We start from the raw sequence: 16881 nt of genomic DNA, 5'->3' as shown, positions 1-16881 counted from the left end.
TAAAGTGTGAAGCTCTAACTCCACAGCCACCGATGTCCTGCCAGCTCATGCAGTGTCTGAAAATTTGATGAGCCCCAGCAAATCGAAAAATGCAGAGCTTGCCAGGCTGTAGAAACGTTCTGAGTGGGAGTACCAGCCCGCAAGACAGTAGTTTGGAAGTGTACCAGCACCACCCCTCCAACCACACCAAAACACACATACATAACCCACAATTAGTCAGGATTTTTTTTATTGAAAGGAAGGGTAAATAAAATGTTTTACATATTTAAAAGTGAACATGTGGTAGGTCATTGGGCTTAAACTGATTCAGGATACTAGGCTTGCATATTTGATGAAATGTTCTTGTCAGCAAACATGTTTTGCTTTGTTGGTGCTTATTTCTTGTGTTTCAACCTGATGTGGAGCTCATTATTTTCCTTTATCTTCCTACTCTGTATGCTGGGCCTGGTCATCCCCTATCGGTAGGCTCCATAGCATCACAGGATCACAGGCCTTTCATTTCCATTTTTCTGCATATTATTTTCATTGCACCTACCTAACCTCTCCCTCCTGGTCTCCCGTATGGACTCACTATAAGCACACTCTGGTGGCCTAACAGAGCCTGCAGTAGGGTTGTCTCTCGAGCACTCCTGGCTGACCCACATATGATACTCCCTTGTTGTTCAGCAGTGCTTTCAACGGTTGGGGTTATTGATGCTTCTGAATGAACTCAACATTATACTCCCTGTATGCTTAACAGTGCCGGCAGTGGGGATGGTTATCTGTCCGGCCTGGGTGGACTTCCTATAATACATTTTGGTGGCGTAAATTTGCCCGCATTGGGATTGGCTCTTTGTTGCCTCTGGGTCAACTACTTATAATATTCTCGGGTGGCTTAACAGTGCCTGCACTAGGGTTGGCCCTCAATTGCATTTGCGCATAATACTATCATATTTACTGATGGCCTAACAGAGCCTGCATTAGCACAGTACCTTTAGACCCTACAGGGTGGACTCACATACCCTAATGGAGCCCATTTGAAGCACATCAATGAAGGATTTCTACGTATTATACTGTTCACCACAAAACATGGTATGTACCTGCATGTGTGACTATTCCTAGTTTCACATTCCAAGAACCACTTCTGCTTAAGCACAGTGACATTTGATCAACAGTGCATACACACCATAAAATCACAAGCACCTTATCCAGTAGACCCCATATAGGCCAATTTAAAACAATACCCTTCCTACCGTGTACACCACTGGACAAACTAGAGTACAAAGGGTATTTGAGAGCTTCACGACCTACATCGGGCTATGAAGACACATAAAAATAATAAAAGCGAACAACGCAGAAATCAATTTGGGCTTTGCAAGGCACCAGAAAGTGCTAGACAAATAGTGATTCAATGCAAATAAAGAAATTCAGCCAACATAAAAGGGATATTGGCATCCAGATTACTGCTAATTTCGAACATGCCATGCTCACTTGCAGTGAATTGCTTTGTTGATGTTTATTATAAATTGTGATGACAATGTTAAAGAAGATGCTTATGCCACTAGAAACAGCAATTCAAAAGATGAGCCAACTCGCAATGAGTAATCAAAATAGCATTGCCAACCCAGTTTAAAAAATGGGATATTCAGTACCCCTTAACAGCAGTTATGTGAAATACTCTTGTCCAATGGATAACTCTATACCACTAGCACTTTATCAGCAAGCAGTTAATTAGCAAGTATCCATTGACAGTCTTGATAAGCACGACTCACTCCTGCGCCATGTCTCGTGTCTGCACATGTGCTCCACATGTTGTTGCACTCTTCCATTATGTTTTATTGGAGTTATTCTGCAGAGAGTGTTTTACATTGTCTGTTTGGTAGTGTATACTGATTTGCTGGGTGTTCAGGCTTCACATATATGTTATAAAATTGTAGGCTTGCTTGACATCAACTTTGAAAACATATACATTTTGATACCACTATTTTCCTGCTGAAAGATGTGGTCAATATTAACTATAAGCCCTAGTCCATGTCAAGTTTCAATCGTCTTCACTGGTGCTTGTAGATTCAATAATGGATTTTGAACAAGGACTCCAGGGAAAATTATTTACAACTTCAGTGAAGAATATATATTTATTATGATCCAGCACATGTGCATGTAGTCCACGTCACTCGTTTCATTCTTTCAATCCTCAGATTCATGATGACAGAGCTGTAGCAGTAGGAGAGTAGATAACGGGCATGGGTTGCTCTTTCTAGGAAATTTCCCATTTGGATCATGTACGACCAAAAAGTTATTGGTCAATGTTTTGAGAATTTTTGGCATAACATGCACAGCAATATCCGGCATCTAGATAAAACACAAAACATCATTAAAGAAATACAAAGAGAAATGTATACAAAACTGCATAAGAAAATGATTGCTCATAAACTGATGCTTAAGCACTATATCAATGATGTATCAACATTAGCATCTTTTGATTTTTAGGATGTGATACTTAATTCCCAAGTTTTAACTATACTAATTTTTAAGATGGATGTCCTGATCATGTTAACCAAGCCATAACAACGGTCAATCAGAAGTAATGTTTCTTTGATCCGTGGTCTTTAAACAACATAAAACCCACACACCTTAATCGTCTAGAATAAATACATACGGATGAATATCATAACACATATTACAATAACACCAATCATATAATCCATAAAAGGTTATTCTCATAAAAACACAGCAAGGCAAAAACATTCCACAGGATTAAAAAGTAAACATTGGCATCACCTTAAAAATTCAAAAAACCTTTAAAAGTGCCCGCCCATGTCCACATCCAGCAAAATGTTTTTTATGGCACACATAAATCTCCCAAAATCACAGGACAAATCCAAATGGTACATGTCAGTTAAGAGTGCCATTTCTTGAAAAGTGTTACTAGTGCCATATTTTAGGAAAAGAGGTCTTACAAAGGTATTTCGTGGAGGCAGGAGTTTTATGCAATCTATAGTCATGTGCAAATTGTCGCATTTTACACCCAAGCCACATTTACCATTGCCATTTTTTTCTTATTAATGGTATAACATGGGTTTATACTCGTTTATTTTCAACCTTAACAGTTCATACCTAAGCAAATGAGTGGGAAGAAAATCCACATAGGGGAACTACACCTCCTTACTCCATACATTAAGCATAAACTGGATGGAAGGCTTCCCCTGTAAATAGTGCCTGTCGTATTCTCTGGAAATTTCTCTTCTTGAGTTTCGGAGTTGATACCTTTGTGGTTTCTATGACCAAGCTCTGAGAACACAACCTAACACTCAGTTCCCTACGTAAGGTCTCAAGGATTTTCCGAAGACTCTTCGCCCATTTTAATTCACTGTGCAAAATCACATTTTTGCACCATGATGATACCTTTTGCCCCTCTACCGCATTTAGACGTTGCCAAAATCTAACTTCTGCCGTCCGGGCCTGTAAGCTCCATGACATCATACATGTTTCCAGTCTTATTGCCTGTATAATGGAGGATCTTGGGAGGGACAATAAGCTTTTTAAACATTTCCCCTCCTCAAGTTACAAGCAACATTTACCGCTAAGGCTTAGTAGCTCGCTCAGTACAGAAATTAGGGGCGGATCACGGCAGCATAAGCTTTAAACAATGGTCTGTGGGACATCTCCCCATAACCTCTGTTACTTTTTTTCAGTTCAGTCACCGAGGTAAGGGCTCTTACTTTCAGTGAATCCAGGTGAACATTCCAATTTAGAGTCTTCTGAAACCATACTCCTAGGTACTTATACTCATTATCAGATTCGAGCTTATTAGGACCTAAGTGCCAACTAAACCTTACAGATTTTGTACCAAAGAAGATCTTAGTCTTCTCCATGTTTACCACTAGCTTTTAGCAGTTACAATACTCCATGAACACATCTAACTTTCTTTGCAACCCTAAAGCTGTTAAATCCATAATCAAAAAGTCGTCAGTGAACAAAAGGCATGCTATGTGTCTCCCTTTCATTTTGGGGCTTACTCCTTTGCTGTTGTTTACACTGATTACCTGTGTCCAATTATGCACATGCAGCTCTTGTATTATAGCTAGGAGGCTCGTTGGGATATCTTGTTTTACCAGTACTTCCCATAAACTGTTCCGGTCCAACAGATCAAAGGTGGCACAGAAGTCTACAAAGCAATAGAATAAATGACCCATTTGCTCCACTGATTAGTGGGCAAGGGACCATAAGCAGAAATAGTGATCTATCGTGGAGTAGCCCCCTTGTTCCAAAAATATAAATCACAGTCCATTTACCAAATCAGGGGTAGCACAAGCACACCTGCCAATTTCAATGGGTAGACGTTCCACAGAACGCTAGGAAACACTTCTGTTCTGTCTATAAACCCGAATGGTGTTTTTTATATTTGGAAATTGGCAATGAAATGCGAGATTTAAACTCAGCATGTGCATCTGTGTACTTTAAAAATACACAACACTTTACTGTGACAGTTTTTTTAGATTCATTCTTGTCACAAATATTTAGTGCCAACTTTGGACCCACTGGGAGACAACAAAATATAAGTGCATGACAGAGCTTATTGTTTTTATGAACAGTGAGCATCGACTCAGACCTCTTTGCATTATTGTTCTTATTTTCCACCTCTTCTTCTAAAGCAAGACAGGATTAATTTTCAGGTCAATAAACTGCTGCATGTAGGTTTATGTAGCTTACTTAATTTATTTTATTTGGTGAATATCAAAAATCCTTTTATGTTTTTCGGTGATTTGACTATGAAACAGGTAGCATGTTAAATACTCACAAGTCTCTGGGTTCAATTCATATTACTGACACATCTGCATATATTCATTTAGTTCATTAAGGAGGATGCAATGCAAAGTGTGCTCTGCATGGGTTGATATTTGGGACATGCATGGCATACGCTGATTTTTACAGCATGCCAAGATATTAAGATTATTACTTGAACTGGTGCCTTGCATGTTAATCTACCTTCACTCAATTGGAATCTGTAACCTTCAGGCTAAGACACTCTTGCCGTAGGTCTATTAACAGTCTTAACTATATTACTGGGATGGAGACAGTTGAGTTTCTGGCTCTCCGACCCTGGGTCAAAGTCCGATGAGGAAAAATAAGTTCAGGTCCCGAAAATTGAATGTCAATGGGCCCCAGGCAACCACTAGCTCAACTGAAGCACTGCCTGAATATACCCATTGTATTAGCAAGCTAGACGTGTTGAGGCGAATTCACAACGGCAAGTAAGAGTATTCCTGCAGCATGCCTTTGTGACTTGGCCCTAAAGAATGCAATGTCTGTGTTTTGCAATGCTCTAAAAAGTTCAATATCTTCATTCTACTAAAACAGATGTTAATCTACAACGATGGCAATATGAACTAGTTACAGGACTTAGTATGCAACCGAGTGTCAGTGAATATTACAGAAGTTCTATGTCATCACGATTAAAGAAACATCATAGAGGGTGTCCCTGAAAATCACACCTTCTTTCAGCGTGTGGAAGTCGGAAGGGAGCAAGTTAGATAGTGAGGGACAGTGGGGGTGGATTCAAGGTGACCTGTGTTTGTTTGTTTTTCTAACCCTGAGAACAATGTCACTGCAGCGCCTCCTTTCCCTACAGTCGACAAGCGTGCATCACTTTGGTTTCATAGATGCAAAAATGTATTATTTTTGGATAAAAGCCATAAGAGCCTTAAGTGGTCATGGAATGTGGATATATATCATTGTGGCAGATATACTCGATCTTAATACCAAAAGGCAGAGTGTGAGGGAGATCATAGCTATGAGTAGGAAACATTAGTAACCATGCACAACAAAGTTAAAGCGAAGGTGTTTTAATACAAACTGCCCTAATGACGTTTCAAGTTGGCAGATAACCTGAACTCGCAAGCTAAATACCGCGAAGTATGGGGCAGTAACGTACCCATTCACATTTCATGAAATGTTCACTCTACTGGAAAGTTTCTATGTCGTAAATTAATATAGCTAGAACTTTTTGTACTTTAAAACGGTTTGACCATTTGACAAGGCTTTGAAATGATAAAGCGATGACTTTTATAAATGGTAGCCGCGAAAGTAAAGGATGACACTCAAAGAAGTAGGGGATCCGTATGAAAATGTAAATGCTGGAAAGGATGGAGGGGCGGGAATGGAGAAGGACGTGTGTGTATGAGATGGAAGTATCTGTGACAGCCTCCTTCTCATTATGACCCCCCTCCCCTTAATGTCTGGCCACAGCCCTTCCTCCTCCTGCTGCGCTGTACCTTTGTATCCGGCCAGCAGTCCGCTCCGTGTTCTGTTCTTCCGTACAGTGGCGTCAGGCAGGCGCGAGGCTCCCTGGGGTAAGTGGGGGGTGTGGACCTGGACACGCAGAGCCTGCGTCAGGCTCTCGCGCCTGCCCCAGGTGCCCCCTGTACTGTCTCGAGCCGGCGGCAGATGTCGGTGTCTCGTGGGTGGCGCCACGCCCCTCTCGCGGTAGGCCTCGCCCCCCGCGTCCACCTGAGCCAATAGAAAGCATCGGCCAGCGAATGTCGCCGTCCTCTCAGAGAGCAGTGGGCTGGGCTGGGAGCCGCGTGAGTGCGCAAGCGCTGGCCCCGGCAGGGACGTGTGGGTCACGTGATGCGCGCGTCACCGCTGGGTCGTTTCTTGTGATGGGAGCTAGTCGCTGCTGCGCCTTCCCAGGAGCCGGGACCCGCCGCGCCTGGACCCGCCGCCCCCGCGCCACACCGGACCCCCTGACCTACCCGGGATTGCTCGCTGTACCCAGGACCCTTGGGGAAAGGACGCGCACGGACTCCACGCGCCCAGGAGCTGCCGGGACACCAAAGACCCAGGAAAGCTCTGCACACGCCGGGACCCCCTGCCCGAGGCGCCTGGAGCGACCCCCGCGCTGCACCTGAGCCGCCCGGCGGATCCGCGGCCCCGCGCCGAGCCAGGTAGGTGTGAGTGGAGCGGGCTCTGGTCTCCGCTCCCCCGCAGCAGTGTCCGTGCACCTCCACCCGCGAGCACCGGCTCCACATCCCTGCACCCCGGCTCTTGTATTAGAGTGCTGGCGGCGGGGCGGTGCGGGGCCGGCAGAAGTTTGAGTCCCGCAGCTGAGGGGGTGCAGGCTGCTGCTCCACCGCCCCTGCGCCCAGGGGCCCCTGGGTGCGTCCTGCTGGGAGAGGCATGGGGGTGTCTGGGCCGCTGTCTCGTTGCAAGCATCGGAGTGAGGAGAGCGAGCCGGGCAGGTGCCTAGAGGCGATCGCAGCGCTAGAAGACCCGGATAATGCACTGTATAACGGATCAATGCTGAAAGGAGCGCAGCGCTGCCGATCGGCGCCGGAGTCTCTCTTTATCGACCCGTGCATTGATCGCCAGTTTGTTTGACACACGCCGATCCCGGAGTGGGCCAAGTCCTCTTTGTTGGGAGGGGGCAATTAGGAATGCTGATGGGAGGGAGGGCACATCAATCCAAGCACAGCCAGATGTGCTGCGGCTCTGTGGGCTTGATGGCAACAATTACTCGCAGGTTCCTCCAACAAGGGGGCAGATGTTTTGGAAATGAGTGCTGGGAGGGTATAACACGCTGGGGCCGATATGGAGTGAGGGAAGCCTGCTAATTTCCACCCCCACACAGATCGCGCTGTTGCATGTTTCCACCAGTTTTTTTCTGTCCCATTGCTGTGGATTTTTTTTGCTTTCTTGAGTGACGAGACTGGACTGTCCTCGAGCTGTGGACGTGTTTAGTATTCCGAGAGTTATCGGAGCCCTCATGTCTGAGAGAAGGTAAGGGCTGCCCCGCCTGGCCGAGCGGCTGCCAGATGGTGTCCCTGGTGGGCCCTTCCTATCCCCCCTCCCCCCGTGCCAGATCTTTGATGCTTCGTGTAGCCAATTTATCCCACCCCATGTTTAAACGAATATTTATTCAATATATATTTTAATAGCTCGAATACTGCCCACATTTGGTTCCAGCGCTCTTACCAAGAACAAACTAGGTAAAACGTCTGGGAGCTATGTCTAGTAATGAACTACAGTGCCCAATAGTTACCATTAAAACAGCTCGTCTGCGTTTTGGCGGGGTACAACTATGACCCCTTCCCCCTTTAGACATAAATGCACAAAGAGACATACAGGCAGGACCTGTTGCGAGAGCAGCCTCCAGTGGTGGGATATGTTATCCTTGCACAGGGAGAGATGCGGGTGCTGCCAGTCCTACACACTGTGTGAGCTGGGCACATCAGTATGCATGTTAAAATGTTGCTGGTCCTCTGGCTGGGGGCTAGTTTTTTTTCTCTTCTTAAATAAACCCTCGGGATTCTTTTTCCCACTGCCGAGGTTGTCGGTGCCACCGATGCCCTTTAGTCAGGTGTGCCCTTCCTTCCTTCTCTTAGCATGTCTTCTTAAAGCGCCCTAAGCTTCCAGAACAAATGCCCTGTTGTTTGCTTCCTTCAGACACCCTCTGATTTCCCCCCTCTTTTGTTGCGCGTCTCCAAAGAGGTGCCATTTCACATCATTCCGCACAAATTGTTTGAATTAATGCAAGTGTGAATGGGTGCCGTTTGAAGGGGGAGCATTAGCATATCAAAGCCTCGCAGCTCCCAGTGAATGGAGGCCGCCTCGGCCTCCCTTCAGCCCGCGCCGAGCCGGGGCCCAAAGGGCAGGGGAAGGATTGTCAGGCTGCAGAATAGGAGCCGGCTCCGCTCCGCTTCTCAGCCCACTCTTCGGTAATTATGAGCGCACGGGAAACGTGCCTGCTCTCCCCGCAGACCCTGCCCAAAACGCGGGCTCCATTCATCCGATTGATCGTGTGTGATTGATATGTTCAGGAGTGACCCCTCTGACAGAGGACGCCGTACCGTGCCGTCCTCCCTGTCCTGATGGCGTGCTGGGACGTTTCTGCTAGCTCCCCTCCCAGCCATGGCACGTCTGCAGGATTTGAGGCCGTGGTACCGCGGTGTAACACCGCCTGGTGACAGCAGTCGGGTGGCAAAGAACTGTGAGTTCACCCTTGCAGTTTGCTCTATCTGCATGAACATGAGAAGCCGCGAACGTTTAGTCTTTCCTTGTGGAAATTGATTTAAATCCACGTATGTTTAGTGTTTGAAGCCATTTATATTAAGAGCAGTGTTTTAAGGAAAGGTAAATATACAATTTGGTGGCCAGGACCCCTTTGTCACTGGTTGAACTTAACACTGTACCTTGACGAAGCCACTGTGGGAAAAAAAAAACATTAATCTTTTACCTCCCTTAGACTTTTTTTTTATTATTAAAGAGACAACGTCGGTTTCACGTTGACTGCACTACATTATCAGTTCCGAGCAGGTTTATTTACTCACAGTAAACGTGTCTGAAATGTTTATTGGGCGCAGATGAGGGAGGGTTCGGGTGAATCTGTACGCAAGGCCTGTGCATTGTGGGTGTGTTTTTTTTTTTTTTGGGGGGGGGTGCAGGTTACAGCGATTGGGAATGTTCACTGCGGGACAACTTAAACCCACAATGTATCGGCCATGCGCAGCCGACTGAGTGAGCTCTGCATATATAACTGTAATAAGGCTGGCCTGCACAATATTAGGAAGCCAGTGGTCACGCATGGCTCCCCCTCGGCCAATTTGCTGGGAACAGATTGTAATAGCTGAGGCTTTCCGCTGATTATCTTATTCGGGATCAATATTGCTAAAATCCGACCAGAAGCTAAACAAAGTCAGTTCCCCTTTATTGCACTGGGCCTTCTTCTGGGTAACAGATGGCTGGATGGGGCTGGCTGCCTCGCAAGCTCTGTCAGTACTTGGTTAACTAGTTGGTGTTTGTGAAATATAGAGATGCAGGGAAATTAATGATAGAACGTCTTTTCCGTGGCAATTTAGTAGCGGACACGAGCAGCATTTCGTCAGTGTCTGTCCCGGCACATTCTTGGGTTGAATATGGGTGCAGTGGCACAGACCAGTGAATACAGCGCTGCAGTGTTTCGACACAGCCGTCACCAATGTTGCGGCAAATGGAGGTGGATTGAGGTTCTCGACTTGTCTCTTCTTTTGGCGTGTGTGGGGGTGCACGGAAAGTGACCAGCGTTGATATACCCTTTCACTTGTGTTTTACAGAGGGCTTTGGTGAATTTCAGTACCTGCAGATGGGAGCACCCGCTGTGTTGCTGGGTTTCTCTGTTCCTGGGTGATTTATGACCGAGGTGCACCTTTCGGGGCTGTAAAATATGCACACAGGACGCTAATTGCCGCAATCGCTCTTAAAGTGTTGTTAGTGGGGGTTGCAGTGAGTGCTCCCTGCTATTTTAAGGCATTACGCGATCCCGCTGGCGGGGATAACAGGAGCTCGCCCCGGATACTAGGCGTTCAGCTCTTGGTAGTGAAAGTTTGGGTCGGCCATGCGGCTGTGGAAAAGATGGAAATGTTTTGAAGGCTGATGTAATACACTGCACCCTGTGGCTGGGTCCCGTGACGACAGGATATTCGTCCGGGCCCTATTGGGGGGGAGGGGGGTGTATTCCCGAGCATCGTAGCCACGGTTTGTGCCCTGACCCGTGGGGAGCAAGGTGTTTAATGGGCCGATGGAAAGAATGAATTGGGCAGGCGAATGGTAATATGAGCGTGGGTCCACTTGTGCCAGGGCAAGGCATTCGTGCTTGGGACCCGAAAGTGCTGGTTGCCTTTGTAACCGGGCCCTTAAAAAGCAGTGTGTGAATGGGGAATGTGGACCCAATAGCATTGTGCCTGGGTCCGTACACATAGTACCAGGCTGGCCCTTCGAGGCCCTGGTGTACATGTGTCCCAACCGACCATGGGGTGTGTCGCTGATATCAGGTAGCAGGCGTGGGCCTGTGAGAGCGTGGTGCTTATGTGAGCGTAGGTTTATTTGCGCCGGGGCCTGTGCCTGAAATGCATGCGCTCATTGCCCTACGAGGGTCGGGGTTTCTGCCTGGCCCCTGAGGGAGCATATATACATTTACCCGGGGCCTGGAGGAGCAGGGTGCATTTGCATGGAACCGGTGAGCGCAGCACATGGTTTGCGGCCCTTCGGGAGCCGGACATGTGGTAGTGCCGCACTTCATTTACCTTTTCCAATCTTCCAGGATTACAAGCGTTGGCTGCAGGAAGCACATTTAGGCGCACACAGCCTGACAGCTGGCAGTTTGTGAAATCAGGATATTGGATCAGGTGAGCTAGAACAAGCCAATTACTTTCAGGGTTTTTTTTCCACTCCAGTTTCCAATAAACATTAGCCTTTCGTTCGTGACCTCTTTATATGAAACTAACTTCAAAGCGGGTCTCGGGAAGTTCCAGGGCTGTAGACGCTGGTAACCCCGATAAAGATCTGGGAGAACCCCCGATCCACCCAGGAAGCCCCCTCCAATCGGGGTGGCTTTAGGGCCAGCTTTCGGCCAGTTTCCTCGTTTGCAGTCACAGCATTGCTGTTTGTTTGTTATGCAGCCAGGCCTTAGCTCAGGAACCGAGGGAGGCCGTCAATCTAAGCAGCGCCAGGTTTTAGCAGGGCTCACCTAAGCTTGCTCATAGCCCTTAATGCCTTAATGACTGGGATTTGGGAGGGGAACACTAAGCCATAGGGGGAGGGTCCCCTAATCTATGTATCCATTGGCGTGATGGTCGCCTTAAGCAGGTTTAATTGTTGTGGTTGCAACAAAATAATGGGTTATACGATTTGTTCGATTTTGCAGACTTATTTGTACGTGTGAGGAAAACGTCCAGTTCCTCAACAAAGACGCGTGCGGGAGAGCGCTGTTTTCTAGATTTAAATTTTATATGTATTTTCTTTTGACTACATTTTCTAAGCATTCTATCATACTGTATATCGGTTATGTTTCTGACGAACATAACCTAATCTCGACGAGTCATTTCAATAAAAGAAAAACAGGCAATTGGAGTGTTTCTCTTGCGTGTGTGAAGCAAATGAACCGGTGCGAAGGCGCCGGGTTGGAACGCCCGACTAAAATACAAGCGCTGCTGAAAACGGGGCTGTGCAGTGTCTTTTGCTCTGCAACGTGCACATTTCGGTTTAGTGTGGGCTCGTTCAGTTATGGAAGTGCGTGCACGGCTCTGGCCAGTTCTCTCAGGCCCCCCCCTTCACAATTCAGCGGGCTAACTTTTTTTTTCTCATCAATGCTGTGTTGTGCTAAAATTTCCAACACAGACTTGACACCTCCCCCCTGCCTTCCTGTTTTCTTTACACCACCATGTCTGGAGAAAACAACAGTTTCTCGTTAAATGAAGGCTCCTTTGTAGTTAAAAACACAGTCGCGTTGGTTACAGGCAAGGACGATGCTCAGTTGATGTATGGAAACCGCTCTGTCTTGTCTGATGTGAACACATAAACCGCGTTTCTATTTCAGCTTGGAGTAGCCTAGCATGTTAAATACGGCTGCTTCTTTCTGAGTATGTTATCCCGAGTTCTATGTAAACCTAATTTGCCCCTGGCTGGGTCTATTTGCTTTTCTCCAGTCATGTTTAGATTTTGAATATTTATTTACACACACACATATTACATGTTTGGCGGCTTTAAAGCACAAAATACAGTGTTATAATACCCCATATTTTACAGGAAACTGAAATGACAAACATTTTTCATGGTTCCAGGTGAAATAGAGATTTCATCATCAAAGCCCCCAGACTACTCTGCAGATCTCTAAAATTGTCAGTACGTCTTGTATTATGTGGCATAGTAGACAAAGTTATGCGGTCCAAAAAATGCAGCCCATTCTCTGGCAATATTTTCACTTGCTTGAGCTAGAAACTTTTGAAATTGACAGAGGTGGCGAATATAATAAATCAATACCAATTCAATAGCTAATAAATCCACATATTTTCACAAATGGACTGGTTCTCATCTACCCATATTCTTCTTCCCTCTAAAACACACACATCTCGCTCTCTCACACACTGCTCTCCCATGTCACTTTCAATCACACACAAACTCTCACACATTCTCAAGGATCCGGCCTTCTTTGTCTCACTTCTCTAAAACTTTCTCTCTCCCTCCCATATTCTCTCGCCTTCCTTTTCATATTTTCCATCTCCCTCCTTTTCTTGCTCTCTCTCCCTCCAGGTAGCGGTGAGTTGTAACACAAACCTGGCTGCGTGTAGGGCACCGCTTCTTGAATGAGCCTGGTGTGTCTCTGCTCTTCTTGTTGGAATAATTACAGGAAGACCTAACGGTAAACCATGAACAATGGGCACTCTTTTTGCACTTGAGCTTTCCCCAGAAAGCAGGCTGGCGAGTTCCGCTGTAACCAGAGGAGTTTGGCTCAACCACAATGCTGCATTGTGCCCCCTGCCAGTAGTATCTGACGTGCTAGCCTCTATCTACCTGCTTTCCAGAACCCGCTGACCTGTGATGCTGAATGATTTCATTTACCAACAAAACCATTCAACAGCTCACTTCAGTGGATTGTCGCAAGCAGGTAGAGAGGCCTTTGTAAATCTTTCTCAGCCCATAAGTTTTATTACGATTAATTGCGGTACTCCACGTTCCTGCGTATATGGATGACTGTTAGGTGTGTCACTTGTTATCCTGGAAGGAGGGGTTAGGTTTGCACAATTGTGGAATTTTCTTTTTGTCTGGCGTTTATTGCCTGGAGTCTAAAAAACCTGCCTGCTATTTTGCCTTTTTTGGAAGAGCTTATAATCGAGAGCTTTGCAGAGTGAAGGGAGCCCATTGCAGCCACCTGCAGGTAAAGCACAGCCTGCAGCAAAATGCAATTGATTGCTTCGGAGGTAGAATTTGTTTAATTACAACAAAAACAGTTTTGCGCAGAAATGCACTTTGTTCAGGCAGGTGATTTTATGCCTTGTGCACTGGTAAGTAAAAACCCATCACAGTTGTGTGCATGTCTTCAATTACAAGAGTACCTAAAAGGGGAAAATCAATTTACAGGGAATAGCACCAGAAATTAGATTACTTTGGTTCCTTGGAACTTGCCTTCCCTGACTAAATTGCTTAGTAGTGTTACACATTTATCCTGAATTACGGTCAGGATGTATGACAGATACAGTAATTCCAATCATAATTGGGCCCAGTCTTCGATGTGTTTTCTCTGCTGCTCGCCTACTTATTTATTTACGGTATCTGTATAGCACGTTCTTAGCAGCAAGGAGATGACAGCATTGCCCATACAATACAAGAAGGCGATCAACTGAAAGATCACAAAGCAGTCCCTAGAAGGAGGCGATGAATTGAGTGAGAAGTGCTGGACATTGAGCTGCCTATAGACCTGATCTTTCTTCACGCTATAGATTGTGTCTTTACTGAGCTGGTAGGATGATGTAGAGCACTGGTTCTTAACCTCTTGACTTATGTGGACTCCCACTGAATCATTTCTGGAATCTGGGACCCCACGCTGATTCGTTATTATAAGATGGGGACCCCCGATTTAATCAATTTCTTGGATTTGAACTTCAAAACAACACAGATCTACACTAAACAAATGCTCCAATAGTTAAATATTTTGTTTAACTTACAATCTAATATAGAAAGTATTCATATTTTCAGTTTGCCTTCTTTATTTGTATATACTTTATTCATGTGATATATTAATTTTAGCATGATTTAATTTGGTAACACAGTTGTGGACCCCGTGAGTAGGCCTCCTGGGCCCGCAGAGGTCCGCAGGTTAAGACCTCCTGGTCTAGAGTACCTGCTTGGAAAGATGGCCATGCACTGCTGGGCAGAACTTCTTCTGAGGGCACAGCCTGTGTCTAATGAAGCTGCCTAGTTGCTACCATTTGAATTGTGTGTGGTGGGTGGCAGACAATATGTGCCTACCTATAGAGCGTAGGGGCTCCTAGGAAAGTGGGAAAGATGACTTTATAGATGGGCGACGAGAGCCCATTGGAGCTCACTTGTAATGGGCCAGTGCAGATCTGGAGCAGCCATTCCAGACAGAGAGGCAGCAGATAAAAATGTAATTACTTTTCAGAGTTGCCTGGCAGTGTCTGGCTCCTTTCGCAGCCTAATGATTACCACTCAGCACCTAGGACTTAAATGACAATCTCGGCCTCTTTCAAGAACCCAGATAGTTCTGTGTGTTTTTTTTTTTTTTAAATAAGTATTTTGTTTGCTATGTCTCTAAATATATCCGGCATGGCAGAATCCTGCTGCCTGCGAAGCTGAACTCTTTGGAAACAGTTTAATCTTGTTGTGCCTTCCTACATCTTGCTTTTCTTTCCCCACAACTTTTCGGCGCGCACGCTGCTCTGTCGCGGGCAGCAGCCGCTCAGACAAGTCAATTTCCTGGGCCTGGAGGGAGGGAGGGCGGGTGTCCCAGTTTACATCTCGGGCCTGCCCTGGGGCGAGGCCGCGGCCTGGTGGAGGCCGCCTGCATTGCCTCCCAGTGGCGGCCACAGAGCAGGCAGGGCGCACATACATCATGGCCTGACAGCAGGCTGCGTGCTGCCGCCGAGAACAGGCCCCTCGGCCCTGTCTCCTGATCCGTCCCATCTGTGAGCAGGCCTCTGCACCTCTAAATTCACACTGAGGGGATTAGGGCAGGCCCCGCGCTTCACGCTTCAGTTGTCCAAGATGGCCGCGTAAAATGTGGCTGGCAGGGCAAGTGGCGGTTCTGATTCCAGCTCACTGGGGCAGCTGTGCGCCTGGGCCATATTGCACTTTTTTTCAGCACAATACTGATGTCCGGTTAAAAATCTGTATCGTAAAATGTGTGGCATTAATATAAGTAGATGTACTGTCCCGAACAGATCAGGTTTTGATGAATCGTTTCCAACCTGAGTTCTCTGCTTCTTCGATTCATAGTGCTCGTAGTTTATACAGTTAGAGGAAAGAGCCAATCACAACTGTTCCCTAAGGAGCCTTCCCTCACACTTCCTCTTCTCTAATTGTTTAGGTAATATCGCGCATGTGAAATCCGAGCTGAACCCGGTGTGTACTGCCCGGTCTTTCATGTGAAGACACCGATGTTCGAAGTTGTTATGGACTAGTAGTAAATGACGGTTCGTGTTATTTTAGCTAGCCCTGTTGTTTATTTAGCCTTGTTCTTTTGCACAAAGAAAGCAGTGAAAGGCCTAGCGCATGCATTACAAGCAGAACGATAGGTGTGTTTTGGCAGCCTGTGTGTTTGTGGGGGCTGGTATCTGGTCTAATGCATTTTTGTTGAGTTGCGCTTCTGTGTTCTTTCTGCTGGCTCCTTCGTATCAGTCCACACCTCCAGCTGATAAGCATGCCTGCCCGGGTGACAGAATAATCTAACACCCATTACTGTCAAGAATAGCCCCAGAAGGGGGGGGGACCTTGTTGTGGAGTTGAGGTTTGCTTTGTTGTTTCTCGGGTGTGGTGACCGAACTCCTCTTCTGTTTGCCGTAGTCTCACTTCCATGATGACAAAGGTGACACGGCGCAGGGCCTGGCTTGCCAACCCACCACATAAACGAATCCGTTAGGGCCTTCAGAAAGGCCAATGCCCAGATAATATCCACTTATATTCATGCATGAAGTGCCTTGTGCACACTTTTCCGTAGGGAGCGTGGGTCCGAACCTGGGCTCTGACTTGGTCCAGAAAGAGAGCAAATCACAAGACTGGCAATCAAAAGACCAATTACGTAAATCGCATAACTGTTGATACTTAAAAATAACTGCTTAGCTTTATTTTAAAACAAAACTTTCCATTTTTGAAGCTTGTTTAATTTCAGTTAATCAGCTCCTAATAAACAGATCTATTCGTCACTTGAAATGTTTCGGTTAAGAACAATGAAGTAAAGCAGTCTAAGGTCAAAGAACGCTGCACAGAAGGTGCTGTGCTGTTAGGTCACAGTCTGGGAACTTGCTTCTGTCTGCTAACTGCATTTTCACTTATTTATTCTGCATTTTATGAATGCTGAAATGTTCAGTGGAAAGAGTTATGCTCGCATTTCGGATTTTGTTATGCCCTTAC

The 16881-nt window shown here is 46.2% G+C and overlaps 1 protein-coding gene and 1 long non-coding RNA gene across 13 annotated transcripts in view; one reads left to right on the top strand and one right to left on the bottom strand.

The window, feature by feature from the left end:
* Window positions 1-212: 212 nt before the first annotated feature.
* On the bottom strand, window positions 213-6443 carry LOC144755711 (uncharacterized). Its single transcript, XR_013594959.1, has 2 exons — window positions 6255-6443; window positions 213-2331 (listed from the first exon to the last, which is right to left on the bottom strand). It is a non-coding gene; the product is annotated as an uncharacterized LOC144755711 (long non-coding RNA).
* The window catches only part of LOC144755651 (adhesion G protein-coupled receptor L2), a 250472-nt gene continuing 239881 nt past the window's right edge, over window positions 6291-16881 (top strand). For 11 of the 12 annotated variants that reach the window (XM_078644875.1, XM_078644831.1, XM_078644847.1 and 8 more), the window contains exon 1: window positions 6590-6926. The gene's annotated coding sequence lies outside the window, so the exon portion shown is untranslated. Of the gene's footprint in view, window positions 6927-16881 lie in introns of all 12 variants that reach the window. The other variant, XM_078644852.1, reaches the window with a different exon arrangement.

Source organism: Lissotriton helveticus, chromosome 1_1 (assembly GCF_964261635.1).
Source record: "Lissotriton helveticus chromosome 1_1, aLisHel1.1, whole genome shotgun sequence".
NCBI classification, from domain to species: Eukaryota; Metazoa; Chordata; class Amphibia; order Caudata; family Salamandridae; genus Lissotriton; species Lissotriton helveticus.
The sequence above is the reverse complement of the archived record's forward strand: the minus strand, read 5'-3'. Positions and strand labels throughout refer to the sequence as shown.